The 20845-nt window shown below is 34.2% G+C and overlaps 1 protein-coding gene across 17 annotated transcripts in view; it reads left to right on the top strand.

Annotated features, from left to right (window-relative positions):
• The window catches only part of LOC143233936 (uncharacterized), a 108475-nt gene that overhangs the window by 43270 nt on the left and 44360 nt on the right, over positions 1-20845 (top strand). Inside the window, exon 1 of one of the 17 annotated variants that reach the window (XM_076470861.1) lies at positions 16891-17413. The exons of 15 other annotated variants lie outside the window; for them this stretch is intronic. The gene's annotated coding sequence lies outside the window, so the exon portion shown is untranslated. Of the gene's footprint in view, positions 1-16890; positions 17414-20845 lie in introns of those variants that run through there. One more of the 17 variants, XM_076470857.1, reaches the window with a different exon arrangement.

The raw sequence follows: 20845 nt of genomic DNA, 5'->3' as shown, positions 1-20845 counted from the left end.
ATCTTTAGAATACATTTATAACGTAGTTACGTTAGATATGTTACTCAACGGTAATCCGGTTAACACTGTTGTTCTGATTTGCTGTCTTCCCAAACGTTATGGTCTTTGCGAATCTTAACCCCATTTCGTATATTTTTCAATATGGCGTTCTTTTGTACCTAAGTAACTGTTACATCAAAATTAAATTGTTTCTAATTTAAACCAACTGTATTTATTTATCACCTCACCAGATACCTTAATTAAAACCTATTGTACTTATTTATCACCTCCACAGATGGTTTGATTTAAATCCATTTAATTTATTTATTGCCTCACCAGGTACCTTAATTTAAATCTATTGTATTTATTTATCACTTCCTCAGGTAGTTTGATTTAAATTTATTGTATTTATCTATAACTTCCTCAAGTAATTTGATCTAAATCCATTGTATTAATTTATCACTTCCTCAAGTAATTTAATTTAAATCCATTGCACTTATTTATTACTTTCTCAGGTAGCTTAATTTAAATCCATTGTATTTGTTTATTGCTTCCCCATGTAACTTAATTTAAAACCATTTTACTTGTTTATCACCTCAAGTAGTTCAGGTTAATGTTGCTTCTTAGTGTCACCAGTTTTGAGTACAAATTTCTTGCAACCATTTACAATAATCATTATAATTCGTGTAAGATCAACTTGTATTCTTCAAATTTGTTAATAATAATAATATATAAAATTGAAATGATTTTACGTAAATTTGTTTCAATATTAGAAATTAAACATGAACTGTACGTACACGTATGCATACAATATTGAAATAAAATGTGCTTTCAAAAGCATTTGTAAATAAACTATAAAGCGTAATAAGACACTATTATACGTTGCAGTTTTAATGAACAAGTATATCAGTATGCATAAACATAATGCAACCTGAGACATAGTACACACGTGGATTACCAACATTATATATAACAGGCTTACAAATGTTTTACCCATTTTTATCAAAATGTTCTTATAAACTTGGTAAACCAAAATGGATAAAACATATATTATGGTACACAGTTTTGGTTTGAATACGTGAACGTAATTTGCCTTTTCGTATGGTTTTGAAGAGCAACAAAGGAAAACAGTCTAGAACTTCATCAAACAGATCTAACAGAGATTTCTTCCCATTGTTCCTCAGTTACATCACCTCGGTTTTGGACGAAACATAACACATCAATGTATCTATTGAAGTTACTAAATCTGTTTCGCTCTCATCTTGGCTCAGAACTGTTGATAAGAAATGGATTCAGTATCATCATCACATTGGAAATAACCAGAGGTCATTATACCGACTGACATGAGGTCATCATTGACTTCAATAGAAACTACTTTACCTACTACAGTTGGTGAATGACGCGAAATTCTTGATCAGTTTATCTCCTTGAAGAAGAAGAGATTATAACCACGGAATATTACTTAGATAAGAATTTTATAATGTCAGACATCTGTCAGAGTAAAGCAGATATGGCCACAAGACACGACAATCATCACTAGACCAACAGATGCTGATGTATTCATTCCCTTGCTAAAAGTAGCTACAAAAGTCCGTCTTACATATTTATTCGGAATGTGACATTACCAGTGTTCAGCGCCACCAGTCTTACATACTTATTCAGAATCTAACGTTATCAGTGTTCAGCGCCACCAGTCTTACATACTTATTCAGAATCTAACGTTATCAGTGTTCATCGCCACCAGTCTTACATACTTATTCAGAATCTGATGTTATCAGTATTCAGCGCCACCAGTCTTACATACTTATTCGGAATCTGACGTTATCAGTGTACAGCGCCACTAGTCTTACATACTTATTCAGAATCTGACGTTATCAGTGTACAGCGCCACTAGTCTTACATACTTATGCATCTGCTCCTAAATCGTTTAAATATTTGATCAATATTCCGTTGCAGAACACTTTATAACGGTCTTTCTCAGGAAGTTAAACAAACACTAGAAGGTGGCCTACCAACTCACATCCATGGTGTTCACAGAGAATATTATCATTTTAGAAGATGGCCTACCAACTTCCAATCACGGTATTCACAGGTGGAGTTTTGTTTTGTCTTGTTCGAGTAGTGGTAAACGCCTACACCAACAAGAAGATCGGATAATCCAACGCGACCTCAAAACAGAAAACCATACGATGAAAAAAGAACAGATCTTCCACGTCATTCTTCGCCAAGATTGCTTTCTAAATTGAAACAATGGTCAACAAACTCAAACCCAGTTGAAATATATAATATAAAACCCACAACCATAATTTCTACCTCCGACCGTTACATCAAACAAACAACAAAAACACAAGCCAACTTAACCAAAAGTTTCAACAATGACAAAGAAAATACCAAAGTCATGGATCATCTCTGCCACTGATTTGAAACGCCATTAACAGTAGTAGACGAAACACTCAAACAGTTCCTGGAAAATAAATTACGACTGGTTCTTAATGTCTCTAATTTTTCAAAAACATTTATCTTTTTTTAAACATTTTCTTATTTCTTGGTAAACTACCTTGAATATCACTCCAACTTTCTTTGGCTCTAGTTTACCATCAAGACAAGCAAACGTTTATGGTTGTAAATCTAATCATCAATGTATTAACTTTCTGTCCTGAGAGAGCGTGTGAAGAGAGATTATCTAATCTATGACCGCCCATGGGTCCTACTCAAAATACCTGCTATGATTTCTTCTTTTTCTGAAATGTCTCCAGAGGGGCCGTGCAGATGCGAAATTATATGCTGAATGATTTTCAGAAGAACTTGGACTTTAACATAAAATAATAGGAAATGTGTTAACAGATGCTTATTCACGAATAGACAATGAAACTGCTTTATTAGAATTTTTCACACTTAAGCAGCACTTCGAACACGACTGTTTGTTTTTTTGCCGGCATTTTAAAAGTTTTAAAATTTGCCTCATTTGTCTTTATGTTGCTGTGAAGATATTTTGGCAGTGTTTGGGACAAAATGTTTAATTTGCTATTGTTTGCATCTTTGCAACTGAGAACATTGGTGTTTCGAATAACCTGACCTTGGAATCTTTGAATGATTTAAGCGATATTATCACATGCCACCAGGTTTTCCATTTCTGAATTATTTGAATGTGATTGATTTTGTTTGTTTGGAAATTTCGCACAAAGATACTCGAGGGCTATCTGTGCTAGCCGTCCCTAATTTAGCAGTGTAAGACTAGAGGGAAGGCAGCTAGTCATCACCACCCACCGCCAACTCTTGGGCTACTCTTTACCAACGAATAGTGGGATTGACCGTCACATTATACACCCCCACGGCTGGGAGGGCGAGCATGTTTGGCACGACTCGGGCGCGAACCCGCGACCCCCAGATTACGAAGCGCACGCCTTACGCGCTAGGCCATGCCGGGCCGAATGTGATTGGAACTAAAGTTGTTTGTTTTTGAATTTCGCGCAAAGTTGCACGAGGACTATCTGCGCTAACTGTCCCTAATTTAGCAGTGTAAGACTAGAGAGAAAGCAGCTAGTTTTCACCAGCCGCCGCAAACTCTTGGGCTACTCTTTTACCAACGAATAGTGGGACTAACCGCACATTATAACGTCCCCACGGCTGAAAGGGCGATCATGTTTAGTGCGACGGGGACTCGAACTCGTGACTCTCAGATTACGAGTCGAGGGCCTTAATCACCTGGCCATGCCGGACAAGGAACTAAGAATGACTTGCTTTTACAAGATATACTGTTTATATTCCGATGACTGAAAAATTCTAAACGATATATTTTATTTTTATGTCGTCAGTATTAAAATTATCTTGTTTGGAAAACTAAATTATCTTGTTTAAGACATACGAAAAAAAAACACTACATTCTGCAACAAAGAATGAATAAACATAGTATGGCTCATTTAATTTCAACAACTGAGGTGAAAATGAAGTACCTGAATGTGAATGCACGTAATTAATAGACGCCAGTTTATACTGGCTTTAGAAATGTGCGCAGCGCCCTCTATGCATCATCATGAGGCATAAGTAATTTATTTTGCAACTTGAATATCCTGCGGTGATAAAGAAGAGTCTTATGAGGTGATACTTTTGAAACTAATACTATCTTTTGTGATTTCAAAATCTGAAAGTTGGAACATAGTATGTCATTTTATAGAACGATTAAAACGTTAATATACAGGAGACGTCTTTAGAATATGTGCATTAACTATCAACGTTCTAACAGACAGTTAAATATTTACAGAATTTTCGTTGAAGGAATAAAAGTCAACTGAAAGATAGTGTAATACAGTGTATTATAAAATAGGCCGGTGTAATCGTGTTATCAAGAGCAGTTGCGCCTGAAACGAGTTGCCCAAATTGTTTCTGTAATCAGGTTAAAGATAGCTATTTTGTCACATCTTTATGTAATTGTTTAACTTTTTGTTATCAATCAAGAAAGCTACTTCTACAGAACAAAACAAAAAACCAGACACTGAACCAAAAGTTGAAGTATATCGTTTTTTCTTGTTTGTTTTTTATCAACGAAGAAAGTGGCTTCTATAAAATAAGGCCAAAAATCAGACACTGAAAAAAAAATGCTTACTGGCTGAATGAAGTATATCGTTTTTGGTTGTTTTTTGTTTCATGATCAATCGAAAGATCTTGTAATTGATCATTAACTTAACTTGCTTATTATCCAGAATGTACATTATGTATAATTTGGCAAACTTGGTGATTTCAAAACACTATTCGTGTTATGTTTGTAAATTTACTGTTCCTTTGTTTTAACGTTTAACGAAACGTTTAGCATTTTGACTTAAACTTAAGTACAATAGTCAATTTAAGATGCTTATTTGATGAACTCTACATCTTAGAGTTTAAATTACGCTTACTCGAAACAGGATATATTTCCAGTTTTCTTGAGTAATTAATTATATGAAGTAGTTTTGTTTACGTATTTGTTAAAACAAATTTATATATTGTGACAAAATTTAAAGTGGGTATTATGTTGATATTGTACTCTATCTAACGTTTTATGATATTCAATAGTGGTGAAAAATAGACCGTTATGTTCCTGTTGCAGCTTCATGGCAAAGCCAGTTAGGTAGCCGGACATGTGATAAATTTGGGTTTGGGGACAAAAATATTAAACCTCTATTTCATAGATATATTGAGAATACCGTGAGAACCACACAAATTTGTTGTTTTGGTAAGTTTTGCGTTTGAACGACTTTTAGCCCACTTCCCAGCAGCTGCAGTGCTACTGTTACGTGGTCTTTACATCCTATGCAGCCACTACAATAGATAACCTTGAAACATTCAGACCTTACTTTCATCTCCCCCTGGTGGTAAGACGGACACAGGGAAATCACGTGGAAGTCACGGTAGGAAGGAGCTTCGTCTGGGTCGGTCACTGCCCTGGCCAAGGAATTTCACCCCGTGGGTAACAAACAACTATGGTAAACAACCCTAGAGTAAAGAGTAAACAAGTGACGCGTAGTTGAGTAAAAAAATCTGGCCGAGGAAGGCCGTCTGGGTTTCCCCCTGTATACTGAAACTGGATCGTTATGAAGGGATGACAAGCTGTTGAAAGACACCGGATGACAATGCAGGAGAAACTGTCTGATATAATAAAGACTGTTTTTATTATTATTATTTCTGCTAGAAATACACCAGACTGCTGCCTAAGAATTCTAGTTTAATTTTTTTATAGTTCACATTTCAGTTTCCTTACTTTGCAGTTGTATACGTCATCAATTAGTGCATTATAATTAAGCTTAGTGCAGTAAATATAATCTTTTGTTGTACTGTTATTTTACGTTAACAGACTAAATAAGTTCGTGTGATAGTCATGTTTCGATTTTGTAAAAGTTTCTTAGTAAAAAGTTATCATAGGTCAATTGATATTCTATTTAAACCAAAACAAAAGTCTGCATAGAGCAAGTTAATGAATAACGCCTAATGACGAATTTTAAAAGCTTTCAGCGTAGTACATTTATATAAACACTGATTAAAGTGATTTGTTTCAACGGTATCAACTGGAAGCTTGATGCTTATCCTGAGAAGAAGGCTACATTTATTATTTAATAATATCTTTAAAACTATGGTTCTCACTGAGAGACTAAACATCAATCAATGCGCTCTTTCATTCTGTGTGGATAACATTTCTATGTTGGTGTAACGCACGTATACTTGTACTTTATTCGGAGGCATTCACCTATTACCTTCCTTAACGTTTATTTTGATCAATGTTATCTTTGTTGTCGTTGTACGCGTTTAGGAGTTGTGGTTGCAGGAATGAAACGCTTTTGTAAAAAAATAACATGTAATATTACTGATTTTGAGAAAAGACGATACATTTTCTATAAACATATTTATTTACAGTAAGGAAATTTCATAAATTAAAACTATCTCTGAACACGGTATTGTTTTTCTTGTTGGATTAAATACAAGTGGTTTTTACAGATAAAATTAACACTTAGATAATTTTAAAGCATGTTAGCGTTAATCTCCTTGTGCCTCAGCAATAAAACTGAGGGCTTCTAACGCTAAAATCCGGTTTCGATACCCGAGAATGGGAAGAGCACTAAAAGCACATAGTGTTTAAGAACAAACGTTTTGAATTATTCGTGCGCCAAGCCCATGAGCAAAACTTAATTCGTGAATAACAAACTTGTTTCTTAAAAATCAATATTTAAGACAAAACTTATTACACTTATTTCATTCTCGTATGCGATGGATAGTTAGAAGATTTAAAGGCAGATTTATATATATATATATATTCGAGCTGTTGGATATATTGATTTTTCAAACAGAATTATTCTCCAGAGTTGCTTTGTGATAACACAGTACCTTAAAAGTCCGAAACCATTTGATAATAATTAAGAGATTTGCAAGGATTGGAATCATAGTTGGTAAACAATAAACTCTCTTTGTGTTATATCGATATATTATTTTAAAAGCCACCCCGACAAAACAGAAACATTATCTACTTCCTTAATATTATTACGATATAATTGCAAGTCAGTTATTGTGTATGTGTTTTTAATAGGAAAGCCACGTCGAGCTATCTGCTGAGTCCACCGAGGGGAATCGAACCCCCTGCTTTTAGCGTTATAAATACGTAGACTTGCCGCTGTAACAGCGGGGGACGCAAAGTCTGAGTTGATTGTTTATTTGTTTTCGAATTTCGCGCAAAGCTACAATAGGGTTATTTTCGTTAGCTGTCTCTATTTTATCGGTGTAAGACTTGAGGGAAGATAGTCATCACTACCCACTGCCAACCCTTGGAGTATTCTTTTTTTACCAACGAATAGTTGAATTGATCGTCACATTATAAATGCCCCCACAGCTAAAATGGGGAGCATTTTTTTTGTGTCATGGGGACTCGAACCCCCGACACTCAGATTAAAAGTCGAGACCCTAATCACCTGGCCATGGCGGGCCCTGAGTGACTCTCGAACCTTTAATTTATGTTTTTGAAAGGATACACTTATTTTAAACATCTCTCATAAATCACAAACATTTCTGTTTAATTCCAGTTAATTGTAATAAATGACCAATAAAGTGGCAATCTCATGTGAAAACTTTAATGGCTTCTAGGTGGCTAAAACTGAGCAAGAAAACAAGCTACTGATTTAAAATCAATGGACAAGAAAACAGAAGTGTTTCTTATTTCACTCAATAAAAACATCAATTAGAATGTCTTTTTATTCAAACAATGTCATCATCAAATCAATTCAGAAATATTCTAATTGTATATACAAATATGGATATGCATGGAGTTAGAAACACCGATATAACTAAGTGTTCGAAGGCGCTTTTCATAGGATAGTCTAAATGGATGCGTTTCAGGTAAAGTGTCTATATTCCACATGCGAAAATGTTTAAGTGTCTAAAGTATCAAAGAAGTTGTAAGAACGAATAAGACAACAAACACTGAACCAATGCTATTTTATATGTATAGTATCTACCAGAAAATACTGAATCAATGTTGTTTTATATGTGTAATATATAGGAGGAAACATTGAATCAATTGTATTTTATATGTATAGTATCTAATAGGAAACACTTGTACAATGTTCTTTTACATGTATAGTGTCTAGCAGAAAACATTAATCCAATATTATTTTATATGTATAGCATCTTTTAGCAAACACTGATCTAGAACTTTTTATATGTATAGTATCTATGAGAAAAACTGATCCAATGTTATTTTATATGTATAGTATCTAGCAGGAAACATTGATCCAGTGTTATTTTATATGTATAGCATCTTTTAGCAAACACTGATCTAGAACTTTTTATATGTATAGTATGTAGCAGCAAATCTTGAACCAATATTATTTTATATGTATAGTATCTATGAGAAAAACTGATCCAATGTTATTTTATATGTATAGTATCTAGTAAGAAACATTCGTCCAATGCTATTTTATATGTATATTATCTAACACGAAACACTGATCAAATTTTGTTTTATGTGTATAGTATCTGGCAGGAAACATTGATCCAATGTTATTTTGTGTGTATATTATCTACTAGCAAACACTGGACCAATGTTATTTTATATGTATAGTATCTAGCAAGATACACTGGTACGAATGCTTGTACTAAAACGCCATTTTATGTTAGTGTTTCTAAAACCTAAATATGATTTCTTACTGTTTTATTTTATTCCTACACCGAAGGTATACTTTCTAGTCGTCTGCTGTTAGCAGTATCGTCGTATGCAACGTATGGTTTGTTGTGATCGCTTTATCGACAGTTTTTCAATGTCATTAGAGGTTAGTGAGCTACGCCTGAAGAGGAGTAAGGTACATACGTACCGAAACGATCGTTTTTTAAGCTCGTGTTATAAGCACGAAGAAATGTCAGCGCGTGCCAAGGTCGCCTATTTTTCGCGGTCAGACTGTAGAGCGATTTTCCTTAGTTTTTAATAAATGTCCGGCGCATTATGACATGAATAACATAATAAACAACTACATTTTCAGTTTATAAAACCATAAAAGACATCAGGATTTTATATAATGTGTAAATGTACAGCTTGGAAATACTAGCAAATACTTTGAAAGAAAGTGTAAGGTAATTTGGTATGGTATTTTTTTCAGCTGGTTGGTGTTTTTATTTTACCTGATGCAGTCGAAAACTATTATATCTTATAACGGCAATATACTTGAAAGACTGTGTCAAATACAATAACAGAAAACTGGCTGAAAAATACAGCCTAAGCACCTGAGATGACTGTTGCATGAACACTGTTGTCTCCCTAGAATAATTTTTAATTGGCATCATTGTCCACAAACCGTTATTTTTTATTTGTATGTTCGTAGCTTATGTATATTCCACACTTTTATTAGTGGCTATCCATTCGTCTTGGGTTTATAGATGCACTTTGTGCCAAAACTCGCAAAATGGCAATAATTCTATTAAATCACCCCGTGACAGAGTTGTAATCGTACATCCTTATGATCTATTTGTTTATAAAAAAATGTCAAATCATTGTTGAAATAATTTTGGAATATATTTATATAAATATAATAGTACTGTCTGTCATATATCTGTGTAACTACTTTTCAGAGTCTGAATGGATCTTTACAAAAATTGGTATGGAGGTATAGAGGTTCATTAGGTACATACGAGGGGGGATACTTTCAAATATTTAGTTTTGCCTTTTGAATTCTGCGGTTTTTATGGGGGGTTTTGTATATATGAATCAAATAGTTAAAACTATCACTAACTGTAATTGTGTTTTAACCACATTAAAGTAGACGCAATAGTTTTATCATTGTTTTTCTTTTGGCGCAGTTAAATAATGTGTAGTTCATGACATTTACTGTTGGAAAGTATTATTTTCGTAATATATGTGCAATAATAACGTAGTTAATTTTTGTACATTATAGAAATTGGTTGTCTAAAAACTTGTTACTGCTACAAAGCTTGAAACTTCAATTTTTCGTTGAATATAATTTTAAAATCAAAGTACTTTGTTAGAAACAACACTTAATTTGTATAGCAGAATTTCATTAAGTTGATGATTCTATATTTCCGGTTGCTAGTTAACGACTAAACAAAGCAACGCAATATATGATGCTCTAAAATTTATTCTTGGTCACAATTTGACTATCTGGGATAAAACTGTATGAAGTAATTCACATTTGTCATTTTGCCACGATTATTAATAAAATCTCAGCCTACTTCAATATATAAAATAACTGGTATTTGTTCAAGCCACGACCAGCAACTTCATTATGTATAAGAGAACAGTCTTTCAAACATGCCGTGTGACATCTATACCCTCTGGAAGGGTTTCAGTCGGCTGTGCCTGATGATAGTTGCAGAATATTGGACAAATATGTTTAGCTGGACAGAAGATAGTTTGGCCCTTTATTTCCACCAACTTGTTTATAAAATATTGCGCTGAACGGGTCGTGAACATGGATCTATGTCGCCAATAGGAAGGTGTTAATTTTACATTTCCTCGAGCAAAGAAAGACTTGACCTATTTTTTGCGAGCATTAAAACTATATTTACTTAGAGAGCTGAAAATAGTAGTGTGAGGGTGTTTTTTTGGAGCCAAGTAACCTAGGAGGAAAGGGTTGACCCAATTCCGGATGAATAAGGGTGAGCACGTGAACTACAGTTTTCCTTGCACTCGGAGCAGGACTAATATTGGTGGGCCAATAAGAATGGATGTTATAAACAAAACATGAAACTTGCGTGTTTTGTTAGCAATGAGTGGTTGATGTTTGTAACTTATGTTTTTTTTTTATTAATGGAAGTACTGGTAAGTAAATATTGTGAACCAAGTATTCATATCATGAGTTGTGTGAACTACGTTAATTAAATAAAGCGTAATTATTATCAATAAAATTTAAATCACTTACAAATTAGAATTATGTTAAGGATTGATGGGACAATATTGTTTGTTTATTTTTAAAACTATTTGCTGATTTATTTTATTATTATTATTTTAACTTGAATTAATTTTACTATAATTCAGGACAATTGGCAAACCAGCAAGCTAATTTTCTATTTATCAGGGGTTAAGCTACCACAACGCTACCGGTAAAAACTATTTTAGTAATCTGAGGAACTTATGATTAGCCTAAATAAATTTGTTGATTGTAATGTTTCAAAGTTATCTTGGAGTAAGAAAATACTGGGAACGTTTGATTTGATAACAAAACATTTCTCTGTTCCAAAAGGACTTTGAGAGTTTTGAGAGTCTCAACGAATGAGCCAGAATATGGAAGACGAGTTTTTAAAGTGAGAAGTGTAAATATATGCGTTTGATTCATCTGGACATGACTTATATGTGAGAGGACAAGTGATGCTGGCGACAGAGAGAAGTATATAAACGTGATATTGTCGATACATCCTGTCGAGTGTTTAAATTTGGTGGAAAATAGAAATTAAGATTCTGTTTATAAGAATTTTCATTTTAAGGATAATGTTTTGTACTTGCGACCATTTACAAACTGTGTTAGTGGCCCTCTCTGTGAGAAAGTTATAAACATGTCGGAAGGAAGAAAGGCCACTTGGATTATTCCTGTTTTATATCAATTAATCTATGAAGAAAGCTCTAGCGTTCTCCGCTTATTTTCTCTGGATTTCAGAGGAATTAAAAGGACTAGGCTTAGACGTTTCTTTATTGTGTTGTTGTTTTTAATTTCTCGTACAGCTACACGAGGGCTATCTGCGCTAGCCGTCCATAATTTAGCAGTGTAAGACTACAGGGAAGGTAGGCAGCTAGTCATCACCGTCCAACTCTAGGGTTACTCTTTTACCAACAAATGGTAGGATTGAATATAACATTGTAATGTCCAACGGTTGAAAGGGCGAGCATGTTTCGGTATGATGGGGATTCAAACCCGCGACTCTCAAATTACGAGGCCAGTGCCCTTAGCCACCTGACCATATTGTGGCCGGGGCTCAGAAGTAGAAAGCTGTTGAGATTTTGTAAAACCTTTCAAATTGTTGTTTAGGTGAAACAAAGATAAAGCTGGAAATACAAACTTTAATATTATGAGTGAAAGATCTAACTTTAGATCCAGACTTACTTTTGGAGAGAGTCGTTTTCCATATTAATTTGCATTATTTTAGAAAAATATATAAATTATGCAATAATTTGTATCAGAAGATTTCTTTACCTAGGACAGACAAACCACAAAAATCCTCAATAACCATCCTATCTTGGGTCATCAGTTTAATATACTGAACAACGAAACAAACAAATGAATAACTCACGTCATTAACTTTTATTATTAAAATTGTTAATACGTTTACTCTGATACTTCTTATCATTAACTTCTTATTATGTATAACTTCTCATAATTGTTTTCTAACTACAAATATAGCCTATACCACAATTTCTTCATTCACCACGAGTGATAGCTTAGAACTCTCTTTATATCCACGATGTTTTCTCACTGTTTACACGATTCATAACATTTTCAAGTCATTATTTTCATAGCTATTATGTTACTTTCTTATTAAGTGATAAATATCTCCCTCTTTACAAATTATATTCCACGTTCTTTACAGCACATTTTTGTTACTTACATACGTATCACATGACTTCATATTCTTCACGTGCTACGTACCATAATGCTCTTATTATTCAAGCTTTCTTTGAGATGGCAGTAGACTGTGGAATCAGAATTAATGTGATGCATTTTGTTTTTGTCTATGAGCCACTGTACTGTTATGCAGTCGTATTTCAAGTCTAGCAAATTAAACGCCATTTGGCAAATCGTTTGAAGTTTAATAATGCTACTGTTTTGGTAAGAAGTAAGCTTGTTAGGTTATATAAATAGCAAATTATAATTCTGGTTCAGACAAGGAATATGGTAAAGAGTTCACAGATATTCTAAAATATTAGACATTTTGAGGATCCAAGAGGCCGCATTAAGGAAAGATGTGAAAAAAGAAAACTTTCTGTGTTTTTGAATATAGAGAACTGAATATTTCAACAGTTTCGAATATGCAAATCAGCAAATCACACGACAACCACAGTCAGTATAATGCCGCGGTGAAACAGAATGTATAAGATCTACATTTTGGCACTGTATGGGATTAGTAGATAGTGTGAAGCCACCAATAATTAGTCGGTGTTAGGAACAGTATGTAATAGTCCCCTCTTCCGATAACAAAAGATTCATACCATCAGATCATAATTTTTTGTTCGTATTGTTGATTTCGATTTTTCGAAGTTCGGATATCTATCCTTTGCACTTAATAACACTGGGAAAAAAAGGAATGATGATCAACTTGGGGAACAAGGACCATCCAGAAAGAGGCTTGCAACAAGTCCTACTCCAGGCGTGGTAAGCAAAGTGTGGCGTCTTGTAACACTAGAGGACCCAAGAACAAGCAAATAAGTGGCATAAGCCGTCCACGTGTCCTAGACTACAGTATGCAATTCATAGAGTAGATCAATATCTATTGTTTGTGTTCGCCAAGATAAGGCTTCCAGATATACTTCCTGTTCAACCTACGCATATCTCATGCAACTGAAAAGGGAAATAGATATTGTCACCATTTGATACGAAAATATATCAGCCAAGTTGCCCATGGATTCCTATGCGATTAGACTGTTGAAACGGATGCTGGGAAATCCTTGTCTTCGTACATTAGATATCTATAGAAAGCGTGCAATGAATAGCGGTGAGCATTGTATGTGACAGCCTTACAGTTGAACTTTGTGCGATGGCTGTTGTCAAGGTGCACGGTCGTTAGATAGAACATGATCGAACACGAAGAAATGAGCTGTAACGACGCGCTGAGGCTCCAATACGAATTTCATATAACGCACCGAACGTCAATATAACGTTAGAGTAGAGCAAATTCTATAAATGTTCCTCAGGCGTAGTGTTTTCAATGTTTAAAGTTACTGAACACAAAATGTTTCTTTATCAAAAGAGGGTAAAAGAGCACGTCCGTACCAGAGAGGTTTTTATGAGCAACAAAGAAAAACTTCGACAAGAGCAGAAAACAAGGTTATCGAACTCAGTTGTAATAAGCGGAAAAAAATCAATTTTATTTTCGGTTATATCAATCAATTTTTACTCACAGGTTTTATGTAATATATATGTTGTAGTAAAGGCATATTTTTAGCTGTCCATAAAGTAAAACAAGTTTTGAGTTTTTCGGAACAGAAAACTATATCGTAGAACCACAACAGGTATAATCATTCACATTGGTAGCTGTTTATGTTTTATAAACATCTCTGTGAGAGGTACAAGGACATACTAAACCAAAATGTTATTCAACTATAAGAATAAGCACTTATGTCCATTAGTGTAACGTGATATAGGAAGAACAGAACTCTTAATCTTAATTCGTTTGGAATGATATAAGCAATTCTTTTTTACAGTTCTTACTGTCCCAGTACTAAACTTCCTATAATTTAAACCGTATCGAGAACAACTTAACCTTTGTAATAAATGTATTGACACCATCCTGATCACGTTTTAATCGTGACTCACACAAAAGGATACGTGACACAAAGCAACCTCTCAATGACTTGTTGAATATCAGGCTAGATAAGGATATATTACCATAACCCCAGTGAAATGTGAAATAGAGCTCCAAGATATAACAATATAAAAACCAAAGCTTTGATATAAATACATATGTTTTAAAAGGCGTTAAGCTAATAAGTTTAAAATGCACAATATATTGAGTAAAAACGTATCGAATGAGCGTAAACATTTTATATGTACCCTAATCTGTCCTGTATCGCTCCCCAGTGATACAGCAGTATGTCTACGGACTTACAACCCTATAATCCGGGCGTCAATACCCGTGGTGAGCAGAGCAGAGATTGTGTAGCTTTGTGTTTAACTTCAAACAACAACTGGCCTGTGATATCACAACAGAATAAAACTGGTGTTAATTTTAATCATATTTCTATTTAATGATCCAATATTTAATAAGGTTTTCTATAAGAAGTCTGTATAATGGCACTTGAACTGTGTTTCAACTGGTGTTCGTTACACAGCTGGTGATTTTCCACGCACAAAGTCTTGGTACGTTACCTACATCAGTTGTTCAGAGCCGAGTTTCAAAATTTTCTCAGCACAAAGCCCCTTAGAACACACCATATACTGAGTACCCCACACCTGACCCAATGAATATATATATACACACAAAGCACTTGAATTAAAAGTATCGTGTGTTTTGTGTGTCTGCTATGCCCCTGAGTTTGGGAACACCTGATACAGGAGATGTAAGCGAATAATGCCTATACGTTACTTTTTCAATACTTTCAAGTTGGGTCTTAAGGAATCGTTGAGGCCCGGCATGACCAGGTGGGTTAAGGCGTTCGACTCGTAATCTGAGGGTCGCGGGTTCGAATCCCCGCCACACTAAACGTGCTAGCCCTTTCAGCCGTGGGGCGTTATAATGTTATGGTCAATCCCACTTTTCGTTAGTAAAAGAGTAGTCCAAGAGTTGGCGGTGGGTGGTGATGACTAGTCTTACACTGCTAAATTAGGGACGGCTAGCGCAGCTAGCCCTCATGTAGCTATTCAAAAAACAAACACACAAACAAGAATCGTTATATTAGTCTAATGTTACAATTTTTAAATAGGTAGCGAATGACAAGGTACTTTTACAACATTACGAGTACAAGTAGCAGATATTTTTTTATTTAAACAATGTTATATGACAGTTTATTAGTTTGAATTGAATTAACATCTTACGTTTAAACAGTGATGTGTTAGTTTTCTGGCCCACTTATTAGAAGAAATTCATATTATGTAGCGAAACAGGTAATACTATTTTCCTTACACGTGAAGTTGTTAAAGTTATGGAATTTCTACGTCTTGATATAATAATTGATTACGTTTATAGCACACTGAGGAAACAGATAATAAACGTATGTATGTACTTAACTGTGAAATACCTTAGGTTTACATTATATTTTTAAACTATTTGTTAACCATGTTGTGTGTCGAATTTGTAATATTCCAACTGTTTATACTTCATAAAGTTATCTGAAACATATTTTTAAACGACTGATTTTATTTATTGTCTAAGATTCTTCGCTATCTTTGTTGACGAATAATAAATCACTTTTGACGAATCATTAACCGACGTATTATCGTTTCTAAACAATTGTCTCGAGGTTTATTTAATGGTGTAAAATTGTTCGTAAGTGCAAGGTGTGTTTTTAAGAAAATGTTAACTGAGGGGCAGAATCGTACTTTAAAATTTATGGCCGGTACTGAAGAGTGCTTTATTTATGGGTATATTAGTATATCAAATTCCATTAGTCCTGACAGCCAGGAGAAATAACTTAAATTTTTTGTTAACAGGAATCTTTTCAATTTCTTATCTTTTTTAAGGTTGTGTTGTGATATCTTGTGTATTGTTTTAAAATAATAATAAAAAACAGCGAATAGTTTTTTACGAATGATTGTTTAACTGCAATACTTCCGGTCTGACTCGACTATTGTGCAAGTTCGTCTGTGTCGTTAGTTGATTTGTGACCCGGAAGAGTTAACAAGGAAGTTCCTGAGTTGAATCCTTTAAACATTAAATTGAAGGTTTTTAGTAGTCTGTTCTTGAAGCCTGGTAGAATATGAAACAGCTGGTCTGACCATCCAGCACCGTTTAGTACATTTTAAGTAGTGCTTAAAGCATTTAACAAAGAACAAGGTCTTCATTTGAAATGTTTGCCACAGCACATTTAACGCCTGTCCAGGGCAACTTACACGTGGCATTTGTTATTGTGTTATTGACAGAAAGTCCTTACGGGACTGACTATCCTATTAGGGTAACCGCAAAAAGTGGTTGGAGTCGGAAGGGTTGTGTGTCTCCTCGCGAGTGTTTATTGTCTGGCCAGCATTTGGGTGGATGTTTGTCCATGTGGCTGACTTCCTGCATACAAAGGGTTGGTATTGACGTCAGCTTGTACCCGTCATCAATAGGATGTCAAGGCCTTGATGTAAGTACTCGGGTCGTTAAACGTGGAGAACTCGAAGTTCAGCCGTAATGTTTTTTGTTGTTGTTGTTGTTTCTTTTTCTACCAGAACGCCTATTAAGGCGTGGTCATTTCAGGCAGCTGCATAGTCTGCCCTCACTGACAGTCATATAGAGAGCAACAGTTTGTTTGGTACAGTGTGTAAGTCATTGCGAATGTCAAAACCTACGCGGAAGGAACATAAGGATTTAACATCAGAGTATAAACTTTAGGCAACTTGTGCAGTGGAAATCATGAATTATAGAATGCATTCTGTTACTACTCCCTTTATGTACACCAGAAGCGGTCTTGATAATCTGTACGAAAAGGTTCTCAATCATCTGAGTAAGTTTATAACAACTATAAACCTGAAGGTATAGAAAGCGAGTTTTAATATGACGCCCTGCGGCCTATACACAAAGAAGCGAATGAACAACAAATTTTATATGAAACCAGAAATATAAGGTATATTTAAATGTTTCCTTTCTGTTTCTTTATAATTCTGCCTTTTTATTTCGATATTAGATTCTCCTACAAAAGAACTACAATTGTACTTCATTTTTTCTTTTGCCTTAGAACATGAAATATTATAACCAAAGCTATTTTGGTTTTCCTCTTATCTTAAAATAATGATATTTTTGCAGATATTTTGCAAAAAAAATTCACAACACAGTTTTTCAGCGTATACGATAAAAATGAAATAACTTACAACATAAAAGAGTGTTATATATTGTCACGTAGTCTGATAAATAACAGCCTTCAGACTTGTCCTGTAATTTGTTATAACACTGCCGTTTCGAAGCAGTAATTTTGGAAGAAATTGGAAATCAGTTGTAACAAGGACAAAATACAGTCCAGTATTTGACCCATGATTATTGTCGACATCCCCTTGTCGCTATGGCTATTATTTTAATACACTGGAATATATGTAATAAAATCAAGATGCGATTAGTAACACTTGTCCATCTTACTTTGCCGAATAATATTTATCGCAAACTTCTGTAATGAATTGACTGACTTCTCTACTCCAAATGTTTTGGGAAGTTGGCTTCCATCTGATGAATTTTATTTGTCTTGTGATTGTCATTCGAAAATGCCAACGTTTATAAGAAGACTTTCTACGTCTTATGATGTTAACTCGTATTCTGAAAATAAGACACTAATGTTTGTACTTTTTTAAATATCTACTCCGCAACGTAGTCTTTAGCGCTGCTGAATATATTGTCATGTGGACTGCTTCCATTGATGAACCTTTGGTGAAGTGAATACTCATTTTGTATTCTTCATCTCATTAGTATCACGTCGATATCTGGTATTTTCATCACCAGAAACTTTCACAAATAATTCTAGTCTATCATGCATTTTTGTAAGTTACTGTCATTTTGTAGACATCGTTAATGTTATTTTAAATAACACAAGGTTTAAATCTTCCTCAAGCTAGTCTGTGAAGCATATGTTCCTTAATATTATTTGCTTATGTAAAACACTCTGTATGACTCGTGTTGGTAACCATAGTAATTTCACAGATTGATTTAAACAGTCCTCTAACCAAATTACCTTATATTTCTAATAAATGTTGATGGTTGACTTTATTTGAGTATCTGCCTGGTTAGATTTGTTTCTGTTCTACCGTTTTCTGCATGATATTGTGATATTGTAGAGACGTTTCAAATGACAAAAATTAAAACCAAACAATGAAAGGATTCAAATCAAGGCTCAGAGGATGAATCTGAACATTCCAGAGTAAGAAATGTAGTTATCGATAAAGCACTTGAAACTCAGATGGCGCCAGAATAAATGCAGCATATTAGCTAAATTGTGCTTAAGTGTGGAAAGAAATATACAATATTTCTTCCGTACTTTTTAAGCTTTGTAGATTATTTAAAGCTGTTATGACTTGTTGTCAATAAGTATTTCAAAATGTGAAATGTCCCCCTTCTCACCATTTCGTGTAGAATGAGACGATCTATTTGCTACACTCACGTCGGAAAGGAAGTAATTTTATCATATGCAAATTAAAAGACAGAATGTTTTATTTTTTCCCATGAAATATGTTTGTTGTTAAGTACAGAGCTTTACCATGGGCTAACTGTGTTATGCCAAAAGGAGGTATCATATCCCAATGTTTGGTGTAGTAGGTCTCCAACCACACCACTGAGTCACCGAAGACGATTGAAATATAAAACACTAGATATTTCAAAGGCTATTCAACGTAGCATTTGTAAATAGATGAATATGTAAAATTAGGTATGCAAAAGAAATAATGGCTCTTAAGCTCAGTAACAACTTATATGGAAAAATATTGTTTTGCACATACAGTATGAACTCGTTTCAAGTTAGAGATTCTGATTATGGTAATGAACCTTTATATAGTAGACACTATTACGTAAGCTTGTTTTTATTTTGTAATGCAGTTCTGTAAAAATAACAGGAAAAGTGATCCTGTAAAATAACAGTGCAATTATTTATAGAAATGTTAACTTTAGTTCTTTCATTATTGACTTGAGCTTTTCAAGATAGGAATTTGTTATTTTGTAGAAGTCTTTGTTAACGTAATATTTCACAAACTAAAAGAAATTTGTATTTTATAATTATTTCACCCATTATAAATGTGGCGATATTCGTTACCACATAACCGTGTTGGTCTCTCACAGTTATAAATAAAAAGTTCATATTTGTTCTCAAGATTTTATCATGACGTAAACAACTCACAACTGTGCTTTATGAAGAGTGAAAACAACTCACAACTGTGCTTTATGAAGAGTGAAAACAACTCACAACTGTGCTTTATGAAGAGTGAAAATTCGAAAATGTAGCATGGCCACTATGATCAGCTCTTACGAGTCTGAAATGAAGCTGAAAGTCTGTACTTTGAAGTGTTTATCATTCTCAGACACTCAGCAAATATTATTCTGAAATAAAGTTGGAAATCTATCTTTTAAAGTGTCTTCTATTCTCAAACACCCAACAAATGTTTGTCGTGTCATTTTTTCAGCTATAATACACATTTCAGGATTTATTTTTAGATATTACAAAACATTTATTATTATTATTTTGTAATGACCAGTAGAGGACTTGATATAATTTTATATAGAAAATTGCGGTTATTTTGGATTGAAAACTTTGCTCAAATGTTACTGATATTTCAATGACACATTCATGGATAACGTGCACATGTGACAAGAAGACAGACAGATGACTTTTATTAAGTTCCCCGTCGGTACAGCGATGAGTCTACGGATTTACAACGCTTAAAATCAGGAGTTCGATTCCCCTCCGTAGACAGAGCAGATAGTCCGATGTGGCTTTGTATAAGAAAACCATACACACAACCTTTTATAAAAATAAAACACTTTTATTCACAGCGAAATATAGGGTTAAATCAAAATCGTTGCTTAACTTTGTTCACCACAAATGAAAATATTATTTCAACACTATCTTTTGTATTTTGCTCTCTCTTTTATATCTGCATACGTATCTGTTAAAATCAGTTAAAAGCAATTAAAATCAAATATAAGAACGTATGAACTCAGAATTTTACCATCGATTTTTTTTATTTAAATATGTCAGGCAAGTTTTACCTTACTGTTTTATTATGGTTATATATATAAATATAACTTACTGTAGTTCCAAAATTAAAGTACTTTAACCAATTTTATCGAATATTTCCAAAATACATCAAATTTACAGTTGCATTCGTATATATATATATTTTGCAAGGGCAATACCTTAGGTTTACCAGTGTCGGGCCTGGCATGGCCTAGCGCGTTAAGGCGTGCGCTTCGTAATCTGAGGGTCGCGGGTTCGCGCCCGAGTCGCGCCAAACATGCTCGCCCTTTCAGCCGTGGGGGCGTTATAATGTGACGGTCAATCCCACTATTCGTTGGTAAAAGATTA

Source organism: Tachypleus tridentatus, chromosome 12, assembly GCF_004210375.1.
Source record: "Tachypleus tridentatus isolate NWPU-2018 chromosome 12, ASM421037v1, whole genome shotgun sequence".
Taxonomy (NCBI): Eukaryota; Metazoa; Arthropoda; class Merostomata; order Xiphosura; family Limulidae; genus Tachypleus; species Tachypleus tridentatus.
Note: the sequence above shows the minus strand (reverse complement) of the source record. Positions and strands in the feature narration are given on the sequence as shown.